We start from the raw sequence: 11,046 nt of genomic DNA, 5'->3' as shown, positions 1-11,046 counted from the left end.
GACAAAAATCAAGGTTTCTACAAGGCTGTATTCCTTCTGGAGTCTGCAGAAAAGAATCCATCTCCTTGTCTTTTCCATCTTCTAAAGGCCATCTGCATTTCTTGGCCATGGCCCTAACCTGCTCACACCTGCTCCTCCAGCCCTTGGGGAGGTCTGGGCAGCAGGGTCTGCGGCACAGAGAAGGGGAAGGAGTGACGGCTTCTGAGATAGTAGTTATGGGGGCAGGAGCTCCAACATGGTGGGGGGAGGGGATGGGAGAGGTCCAAAGTAGCAGAAACTTCAATGGGGAGATGTGCCCAGGGCAGACACTGCCGGTCACCAAATGCCTGGCTTTGGGGTGTCAGAGACAGCTTTACAGAGCTGGAACTCCTGGTTCTATTTCACAACACCAACATGTCTTTCATTATCTCCAGGGCTGTTGTGAAATGTTCCAAAGAGAATAACGTACTTTCAATTCATTTTAATTGTACAAAAGATCTGTATGTCAGGCAGCGCTTTTGAGGAGGGGATAAGGTGTCACAAAGTCAGGGAAATGCTGATGAGTCTGGGTCCACTCCAGAGAGGTGGGGCTGGGGTGTCTGGCACTGGGTCTGGCTGCAGGATGAGCAGGCCGGGGCTCTGTAATGCTAACATAGCTCTTGCAGGGGGAGAGGTGTGTGATCCTTGGAGCCCTGCTGTCTCCCACAGGGAGCCCAGCTTGGTGAAGTGGCGGAACTCAGCACAGAGGAACTCAAACACGCCATCCCAGTTTGCAAACTAGTGGCAGAGCTGGAAACAAGTAGCAGCCTATGGTTTTGTAATTCCATTGTCTGCTGGGCACAGGGGTCTGACTATGATGTGAAATGCAGGCTATCAATTCATCCTATCTGTTAGGGATTCTCAGAAAAGGCCCGACCAAGGCAGCCAGGTAAATGATTTCAGAGGAACCCCCAGACAGCCATGAGCCAGCTGTGTAGCCTTGAACCAGCTGCTTCCACTCTCTGGGTTGCACCTCCATTGTGTTGTAAGAAGGAAGGGTGGCTGTATAACAATGGCGTAAATCGTTATGCAGGGCTTACTGGGTTTGAGTCATCTTAAGTATGTTATCTCACATAATCCTTCCAATAATCCTCTGAAGGGTTATCCTCATCTTGCAAATAAGAAAATGGAAGTTCAGGAAAGTTAAGTAACTCATCCAAGTTCACACAGCTAATAAACCACCCAATAGGACTTTAAAGCCTTGAATGCCTGCTAACCCCAATGCTAGATCCCTCAAGGTCAGCTCTTGGCTCCATCCTGAGTGAAAAATCCAGAAGGGCCACCCCGGTTCCTTTATGCTCCATCTCACTGCTGTTTGAGGGCTGGACCCTGGGCTTGGTATGCAGAATGTGGGTGGCGATGACCCAGGTTGCCACCAGGACTCCTGAGAACACAGAGGAAGCGAGAGCTCTGGCACCTCCACAACCCACACACCTGCTCCTGTTCCCACAAGTCTAAAGTAATGTTTTAATGTAATGGTTTAAAGTAATGCTTCTTTCCAACAGCTTATTACATATACCCTTTACACACAAAGTTCATCAAATAAAAGCACATCTTCTATGTCCACACAATACCCTGCACATGTCTTTTTGTGGCTTAATCACTCACTTATTTCTATCACTGAATAATATTCCATTTTCTGGATGGAAACCAGAGTTTCTGTCTTCATCCACCTCCTGAAAGGCATCTTGCTTGCTTCCAGGTTTTGGCAATTATGAATAAAGCTGCTATAAACATCCATGCGCAGGTTTTTGCATGGATATAACTTTTCAACTCACTTGGGAAAATACCTAGAAGCACCACTGTGGGTTCATAAAGAATATGTTTAATGTAGGCCCTTGTGTTTTATCCAACCTGCCTTTCTCTCTTTTAGTTGGAGTATTTAGTTCATTGACATTTAAGGTAACTGTTGATAGATATGTATGTGTTGGAAACAACCGAAATGTCCATTGACATATGAATGGATAAAGAAGATGTGGGGGGTGTGTGTGTGATGGATTACTACTCAGCCATAAAGAGAATGAAGTGAAGCTGTTTGCAGCAACAGGTATGGACCTGGAGATCATCACACTAAGTGAAGTCAGAAAGGCAAACACCATCTGCTATCACTTATATGTGGAATCTAAAATATGACACAAATGAACTTATCTATGAAACAGAAACAGACTTGCAGACAAGAGAATAGACTTGTGGTTGCCAAGGGGCTGGAGGAAGGGGGACGGATGGAGTGGGAGTTTGGGATTACCAAATGCAAACTATTATATATCTATAGATAAAACTGAGGCACTCTGCTGTACACCAGAAACTAACACAACCTTGTAAATCAACTATACTTCAATAAAGTAAGAAAAAACTTTAAGAGTGTGCTTAGTTTTATAAGAAACTGCCAAACTGTCTTCCAAAGTGACTGTATCATTTCTCATTCTTAATGGCAACCCACTCCAGTACTCTTGCCTGGAAAATCCCATGGATGGAGGAGCCTGATAGGCTGCAGTCCATGGGGTCGCTAAGAGTTGGGCACGACTGAGCGACTTCACTTTCACTTTTCACTTTCATGCACTGGAGAAGGAAATGGCAACCCACTCCAGTGTTCTTGCCTGGAGAATCCCAGGGACGGGGGAGCCTGGTGGGCTGCCGTTTATGGGGTCACACAGAGTCGGACACAACTGAAGAGACTTAGCAGCAGCAATGGCTGTGGCTCTTATTTTTATTCAGAAATGAAAAGTGACTTGCTTACGATCACATAGCCGTTCTTTGGCAGAGGAAGGACTTGAAGGTAGTGCCCTTTTGGGTGGTTGCCCTTTGACCACGCTGCCCCTCAGCTGGACATGCTGAGCACACACCCTCACAAACACTTATGCACCGTTGGCTTTTGAGACCTAGTTCTCGGTGCACACATGTGCTGAGCATTCTCTCCTGCATCCAGGAAAGCCTGTCGTTCTAGTCCCTATGTCTGCGAAGACTGTGATGCTCTTGCCAATGCCTGGGTGCATAGGGGCCTGTGTCCTGGTGTTCCAGGCTTACCTGTACCTAGAGAAGAACCAGACACCCTGGGAGACTCTTTCTCCTGTCAAAGCCAATCAAGCCCCAGAGTCCCAGGAGTCGCTGTGACTTCATCAGGGACTGGCCGGGGAAAGAAACGCCCTCTCCCTTCCTCCAGCTTCCAAGTCCTTCCTTCCTTCCTCCCTTCTTTAGGTGAAATTTACGTAATAAAATCAACCATTTTTAAAGTTCAGCAGCATTTATCACATTTCACCGTGTCTTGCAACCACCGCCTCTCCCTGGTTCTAAAACGTTTTCCTGCCCCCAGAAGAAAACCCTGTACCCCTCATCCCCCATCCTCTCTCTTCCCAGCCCCTGGCTACCAGCAACCCACATGCAGCCTCTCTGGGTGTACCTATTTCAGTAATGGAAGAAACAGAATCATATAGTATGTGACCTTTTGTGTCTGGCTTCAAACACCTTTCTTGGACCACACTTTCTGTAACTCCCTAAGAAAGGAGGAAGAGTAAGGGCCATTTCTGTTTCCTTTGTGTCTATCCTTACCCCCTGGTCCGTGTTGCCCTGCACCCCCTGCCCACAGTGTCTGTGGCCCAGCTCATCTGTTCTATGCCATTTCCTATTTCTTGTAACTACCCGCAGAAGAGGATTTTGATGCTTCCTAGAGTCATTCAACAAATAGCTTCTGGGCTGGCAGAAAACAGAAAACAGGGGAGACAGACAGGTAGCAATCATTGCAGCCGTGTGATGAGGCACTGCTAGAGGCTTTTCAGAGAGCCAGAGGAGCCCAGAGGAAAGAGAGGTAACAGCCTCAGGGTGAGGCTATCCAGGGCAGATAGACTGGGGATGCTGTCTGCCTTGTTCATGCTGTTTCCTTTGCACTTAGTCCCATTTCTGGTGCCTAGAACAGGATGAATGGCATGTCCATCCATCCATCAGTGCAGCTTTCTCAGCTAGGAGCCAAAGGATGAGAGTTGTTTATACCAGGAGTTAGGCATAACTTACCTGAAGACTTGTAGGCAAAGGTTCAGCCCCTACAATACCCTAACCAATGTTTCCATCTAGATGAATATGGAAGAGGAGAGGGAGACAAGTGAGAAAAATAGGGCCAGATCATACTTTGCCTTGGAAGCTGCATAAAGCAGACTGACTTTAACCCGAGTGAAAGAGAAGGAATTCAAGCAGATTTGCATTTTAGAAACTCATTGTTCTAATATAGATTAGAGATTATGATGACCTAAGGATGTGCCAGGCAGACAGAAGAGAGGTCATTCTTGCCCCCCTCTACAGCTGATTTCCAGTGGGAAGCAGAGATACATCATATGTTGTTTAAAATGATTAAATAGTCCCAAATGTGCAAGGTACTCTAAGGGATGCCATGGCAGGTCCTTTAAATTAAAACCTGAGGAATGAATGAACAGGAGATGGTCAGTGAGAGAGGCAAAGAGCTTTCCAGATTACACTAAAGCTGTTATGAAGGTCCTCAGCAAAACGTGCTGAAGGAACTGAGAAAAGTCCAGTGTGGTTCTTATGAAAATGCGAGGCTGGAAGTTTGACCAGATGAAGCTGGGGAGGTAGCAGGAATCAAACCCCACAGAACACTCTTACACATTTTGGACTTACCCTCAGCAAAACAGGAAGTCTTGAATGATGTAAGCAGGATCCTATTTTGAAAAATAGGATCACTTGCATTTCTCTTTTGCATTTCTGTGTATGTGTCCTTCCTGGTCAGTGCATTGGTCTGCTTGCCTTGAAAGTGGTGCTAGAGTGATCAAAGAAAAAAATATTCAGAGAAGGGGATAAGGAGTCTTGAGCTGCAGACATTCAAAATCAAATTCTTCAGCCAGACAATGGTCTTGAAAGACAGTCTTTATTAAGAAAAAGGATATTCTGGATGTCTTTAACTTTCTCTGTAATATATCAAGAAGCTAGCCTGACAGAACTAACCTTAGAGCTTTATCTAAAGAGGAGAACAGACAGGAGAGCCCTGATCTCAGGACTGGAGGATGGCGGGGAGGAGGTGAGAAAGGACACAAGTGTGGGAGCAAGTCAGGTGTGTATCCTCATTGTCCATCTTCCAGTTGAAGTCCCAGACTGCAAAGCGAGAGGGGAGCTCTGGGAGGAGATGCCCTTACATATCACTCTAAGGGTCTTCACATCAAAGTAAACTGCAGTGTGGTTAGGCACAGGGGAAGTTTGAATTTAACCTTCTCAAGTCCCCCCTGGTTCCCCTGCAGTGTTAGAATGATGGCTGCACTAGGCCTGTAGTTGTGGATTTTGTATAAGAAACTGGACGGAAGCAGATAGATTGAAAGCCTGCTGGTTTTTTGTTTTTTGTTTTTGAAAGCACTGAAAAAACAATAAAAAGTATTGACTATGACCGTCACTTCCTAATACAGCCGCTGGGATCCACAATCTGCAGCAGCAGGAAGTAGAGGTGAACACGCTAAAGCTCCCACGGCTCTGCTCACCAATGCCTGCTTCAGGTGTAGCCGTGGGGGAAAAGAGCCTCCCAGAAGGAGAAGCCCAGAGACATGGACAATGGACAAAGCTCCACTGCCGGGGTAGGGGTCTCCCTCCTCCAGCCCATCAACATCTGATCGTTGTCATGAACCAGTGCCAGATGTGTTCCCATGCTTCTTTTCTCTGAATGGGAGTCCTCACTGCAGTTATCCTGCTCCTATTCCACCTGCCATAGTCAGCATGGGGTGGAGGGTTTTCGTGTCTATGTGCTCAGACCATGTGGAGCCCATGAGGAGTGTTGCACACAGCCTGAGGATCCTTGATCTGCATGAGGCTTTGGGGTCATCTCCCCTGGGGAGGAAAGGAAAGAATTCGATGTACAAGAAGGGGGCATGTGAATTTTGGGGTGACTATGGCAGAAACTGCTCTTTGGTTACTTCAGTGCCCATTCTTCCCTTTTTAACCTCAATAACACAACCCTCAATTTTATGCCTTAAGGCTGTATATCACTAAGGCTGTATTTAAGATTACATTTCTCAGACTCCCTTGCAGCTAGCTCTGACCATGTGCATATGTTCTAGCTAACAAAATATAAGCAGAAATGTCAAAAGGACTTTCAGAAAAGTCTCTGTAAAATGGGAGTTGAAATAAAAGAGGGAAGGGGAAGCTCCTCTCCTATTCTGCCATACTGTTTCTTGGAAAGCAAGTATGATGACTAGAGTTTGCTAGAATGTAGATCATGGAAATTAGAGCCATACCTTGGGAACGGACAGGAAAGAGGATCCTGGCCCCTGACAACTTCCTGAAACCACCAGACCAGCCCTCAAGCTTCTGGCTCCAGACTTTTAAGGGACAGAAAGAAGCTCTGTGTGTTCACAGTTCTGCTTATTTGGGTTTTCTGTCACTGGCAGCTGAATGTAATCCTAATTGATACACCTCTAAGACAGAGGTTGAGTGGGAGACTTACATCATCAATTTAGTAGTTGGGACCCAAAACCTGCAGACGCAGTGCTGATGTTCTGGCTGCAGGAGGGGATTGGAGGTGACAGAGGCTTGTACAAGGACAGTAACAGTAGAGCTGGATAGAACACTCAGATCTGAGACACACTTAGGAGGTAAGACAGGAATTGGTGATGGTGAGGGAGAGACGAGAAGGAAGTCAAAGAAAATGGCCCTGCAAGGAAGGAGCAGGGAGCAGAGCCATCAGCGGTGCCTCAGCCAAGGAAGATGCGGGCTGAGACAAGTCTGTAGGATTTGGTCACAAGGAAGTAGCCTCAGGACAGCGGAGGCGGAAGCAGACTTGAGTGGGTTGAAGGAAGAGTGGGAGGTGAGGAAGTGGGCCCAGCACGTAGAGATAACTTCTCTGAAGCTGACCTAGGGGTGGAGTCATGGAGGGTTATTTTTTAAATGGGCGAGACTTGACCTTATTTAGAGGAAAGGACCCTTAGAGAGGTAGAGGTCAATGATGGAATAAGAAGAGGAAGAAGCTACTTGAAGAGGATCCCTGAGAAGAAGGTGGGAGGAATGAGTTTTGGGGAGCAGGAGGACCCCTTCTCTGTTAAAGCAGGTGAAGGAGGGCAGACGGGAGACAGGCTGGCTCTCTCCTGGGCTGTGGGCAGAACCTTCTCAAGGGCTCCCAGCCCCTGGCCTCCTTCCGCCCCACCCCCGTCTATCCTGCACATCTACCTTAATCTTCCTAGAGTGACTGTAGCCGCATCCACTGGCCCTTCTTCTACAGCTCCCAATACCTCCAAACAAAGAGTTTGCTAGAATGTAGACTCATTTCTGCTGACTGTGGGGGTCTCACCTTAAGTGGGGCTAGTTCTGGAAAAGCCCCCAGATTAGGGAAAGTCCCGGTGATAATCCGCAGCCACAACAGCTTATATGTCTTTGAGGTGCTCACTGACCTTGTAATTATGTGATCAGACCACCCCATTAGACAATGGCTGGAGTGTGTGTGCGTGTGTGTGTGTGCATGTGAGTACTTATCACCTCTGTGTGTGTATGTGTGTGTGTGTATGTATGCATGTGAGTGCTTATCACCTCTATCTCCAAAGCATGGAGGACAGCCTGGCACAACCAGGCATTACGCTGGGCTGAATGACCAACTGACAACAAGGCTCAGGCCTGTTATTGAGGCTCTTAAGATCTCAGGTTAAATTTCCAGCATCCCCTAAACCTGCCCATGCTCCAGATGCTGGGTACTCCTTCCTGGTTCCCAAGGCTGCCCCATACTTTCCTTCCACACAGGTCTTTGCTCAGACTGTTCCCTGCCCAGCATGCCCACCCTCCACTCTGTCCTGTACAGACTCCACTCCCCTCCCAGCCCAGGGACCCTTCCACTGCAGAATCTTCTCTGAAACCCCCACCAGCCACAAGCTGAGCCACTTACCATATTCTACTGTGAATATCTCTTTCCTGTCCCTTTCCTCCCATCACATTGCAACCTCCTTGAGGGAAACCTCTAGGTAGTAATTGTTATTTCAAATGAAAACACTTGACTGTGAGGCAAAGAAACACCTTATATAACATCTGTATAAACAGTTTTATACGACTTTATCCCCAGCAGTGTCTGCATGGTGTCATGGACTTGGTAGGGACACAAAAATAATTTTGAATGAATATAAGAATATGATGGTGATAGTCTCCATCTACATTAATTTTTTAAGTTAATTTAAATGTGGTTTTCCTATGCTTACAACACAAAAAAAGTGCCTGTTTTTATCCATGAACAAAATCAGTCTTTTCAGATTTTTTCCATCTTTCCTTGAGAAACAAATGCATGTCTCATGCAGCAGATCAAGGTGGTGACTGTATTTGCCAGCGTACCAGACACACCACTGCGTAAGGGAAAAGGAATTTCTCCTGGAGCTGATAATTTCCAACGTGTTCAGCAACATTTGTCTCTTGGGCTTCTGAATAAGACCAGGTATGTGAAAGCATATAAAATCTACAAAGCGCTAAAATAAGAAGGAAACTACATCACTATTCATAGCTATTATTTTCCATGCTAAGGTCTCATGATTGTTTTTTAGTTCAGAAAATAGAGTCATTGGGATTCTCAAAAGTTCTACCTCAAATATAAATCCATAGAGACAGTAAGCAGATGGGTGGTTGCCAGGGACTGGAGGCAGGGGACAGGGAGCAACTGTGTAATGGGTTAGGGCTTCCTCTCACAGTGATGAAAATGTTTTAGACCCAACAGAAATGGTCGTTGCACAACATTGTGAGGGTACTAAATGCCACTGGATTTGCTCACTTTTAAATGGTTACTTTTAAAAAGATTTCTTGATGTAGACCAGTTTTTCTGAAGTCTTTACTGAATTTGTTAAAAATACTGCTTCTGTTTTATGTTTTGTGGTTTTTTGGCCAGAAGGCATATGGGATCTTAGCACACTGACCAGGGATCCAAACTGCACTGGCAGTTTCAACCACTGGACTGCCAGAGAAGTTCATAAAAAGGTTGCTTTTATAGTTTTGTGAATTTTACCTCAATAAAAAAAAACACTGCATACCTAAACACTGAATCATTTCTAAATGTCCCGAAGGGCACAACAGTGTTGTATGCTAGGGCAGCCCCAGAGTCAAGGTCCCAGAGCACCTTATACTGCACCTTTGGATCAAGACTGGAGTGCCCCCCATGTGTAAGCATGACCTCCAAGTGTCCTCAGAGACACTCAGCTGAGCACTATTACCAACCAGCTGAGTGTGTGTATTTTGGTTTCTTACTTCACTGGCTGAGTCCTTAACAAGGACTTCTGAAGGTGTTTAGTTTGATTAAGGATTTGATAGTTCCACAGGTGGAGCCTGGAGCAGGTTTTATTTTGTCCTTTAAACCAGGGGGAACTTCCCAGAGACAACAGCTCACAGCCTGTGGATGGCGCCCAGATGCTCTCCCGGGCCATCTGTCTGTCCACTGGGTCCCGTGGGGAGGAAGGAGGACAATCCCATCCCAGAGGATGGAATGAGGGGTCCCAGTTTCTCTCCACTCCAGGCAGGTCCTGAAAAGGCGAAGACCAGTTGTGAAGAAGGGCAGGTGGACTTGTCCTAACAGCTCACAGCTTCTCAGGAGACAGTCCTTTGGTTGTGTCAGGGGAGGAACAGACTCTCAAACAAGGGCAGGTGGGGAGAGAAGGCCATCAGCACTCCTTCTCGACCTTCAGGCCTGGTGGGCCCTGGGCCAGCGAGGTTGGGCTGCCCACGAACAAGTACCCATCCATCCTTTAAACACACAGGACCCAAGGGGAAATCACACCTTTTCATTTCAAACACAGCTTGGAGCTCAAAACCCAGGGGCTATGCTATAATCAAGTTGCATCAGTCAAGTTTATAACCAAGTTTCCTTTTTTTTTTTCCTTTTTTAGCACTTGATACCTTTCCTTCTGCCTTCACATATACCGTTTCATTCACTAGCCCAAGAAACAAACATAGCTGACCACCTTGGGAAATAGCAACTCCAGGGGAAATTCCTGTTCCCTTACCCAGCAGCGGTCCAGTGAACAAAGAAAGCCCAATGACAAGCATCCACTTGGGAAACTCTAGGTCCAACATAGGGGACGGTCCTTAAAGTTCCTCACCAAGACGTCTTTCCTAGGAGAGAACCCCACTCAGTCCGAAGAACTCCAACTTTGTTAGAAATGTAACTCGACAGCATTTACCATCAAGCCAGACCACTGAACCAGTTTGGACCAAGACAGCCTAAACTCAGCTGGAATTGCAGAATTCCCCCAACAGACGCTGTTAGAACCCAGTGGAGGTGGCCCCTTATTGTTTCCCTCAATTTAAAAAAAACAAACTGAACTAAAAAGTTTTCTGCATGCTTTTAAGGCATTTACAGCTGCCCAGAGAAGCAGGACTGCTTATGACTCCACTTAATAAGCACCTGGCAATCACCAACATCTCTAATTGCCATGTGGGTGAAGAGGTGGGAATTCAAACAAACGAAGGAGATTTCGAAGTGTTACTGGAAGATGAAAAATGTGACGGAAGCGCCTTGGCATGAGAGGCAAGCAGAGACACATGCTTCTCTCAGGACAGCATAACCCGGAAAGCCGACTGAAGCTGATATGAACATTCCCAGCATCTGCCTCCCCGATACTTAAACTGAAAAGAGCCACATCAACTGCTCAGAAAAATGCAGGTACCACTGAGACACCCCAGGTACCGTGGCCTGTGTTGTCTACTCAGGCAGAAGTTGTTGCTGGGAGGCCCAGGGCCAAGAGTTTTGAATGTCCGGTTCCTCATACCCCAGGCCTTCTCAAAAGGGAAAGGAGATAAAACATGGGGGTTCCCACAGCACTATCAATACCCTCCCCCTTTACAGAGAGGAAACTCTGGCTCAGAGAGATTACGAGTAGAGGGGCAGGGCTAGGATTCAGAGTGCCCGTACCTCTCACGGTCCAGAGCTCTTGGGTCCTCCAAGGAACGAGGCCTTCACTCTGGGCTCCTCTTCCACAGATTAGGAGTGAGCGGTGTTAACTCAGCACCTAACGCTCAGCTGCTGCCAATCATCCTGAGTGCTAACTACTGAAACGTGTGCCTCCCTAGCATTTACACTACAGGGGA

Source organism: Ovis canadensis, chromosome 3 (assembly GCF_042477335.2).
Source record: "Ovis canadensis isolate MfBH-ARS-UI-01 breed Bighorn chromosome 3, ARS-UI_OviCan_v2, whole genome shotgun sequence".
In the NCBI taxonomy this organism is placed as follows: Eukaryota; Metazoa; Chordata; class Mammalia; order Artiodactyla; family Bovidae; genus Ovis; species Ovis canadensis.
This window is presented reverse-complemented; position numbering follows the sequence as displayed.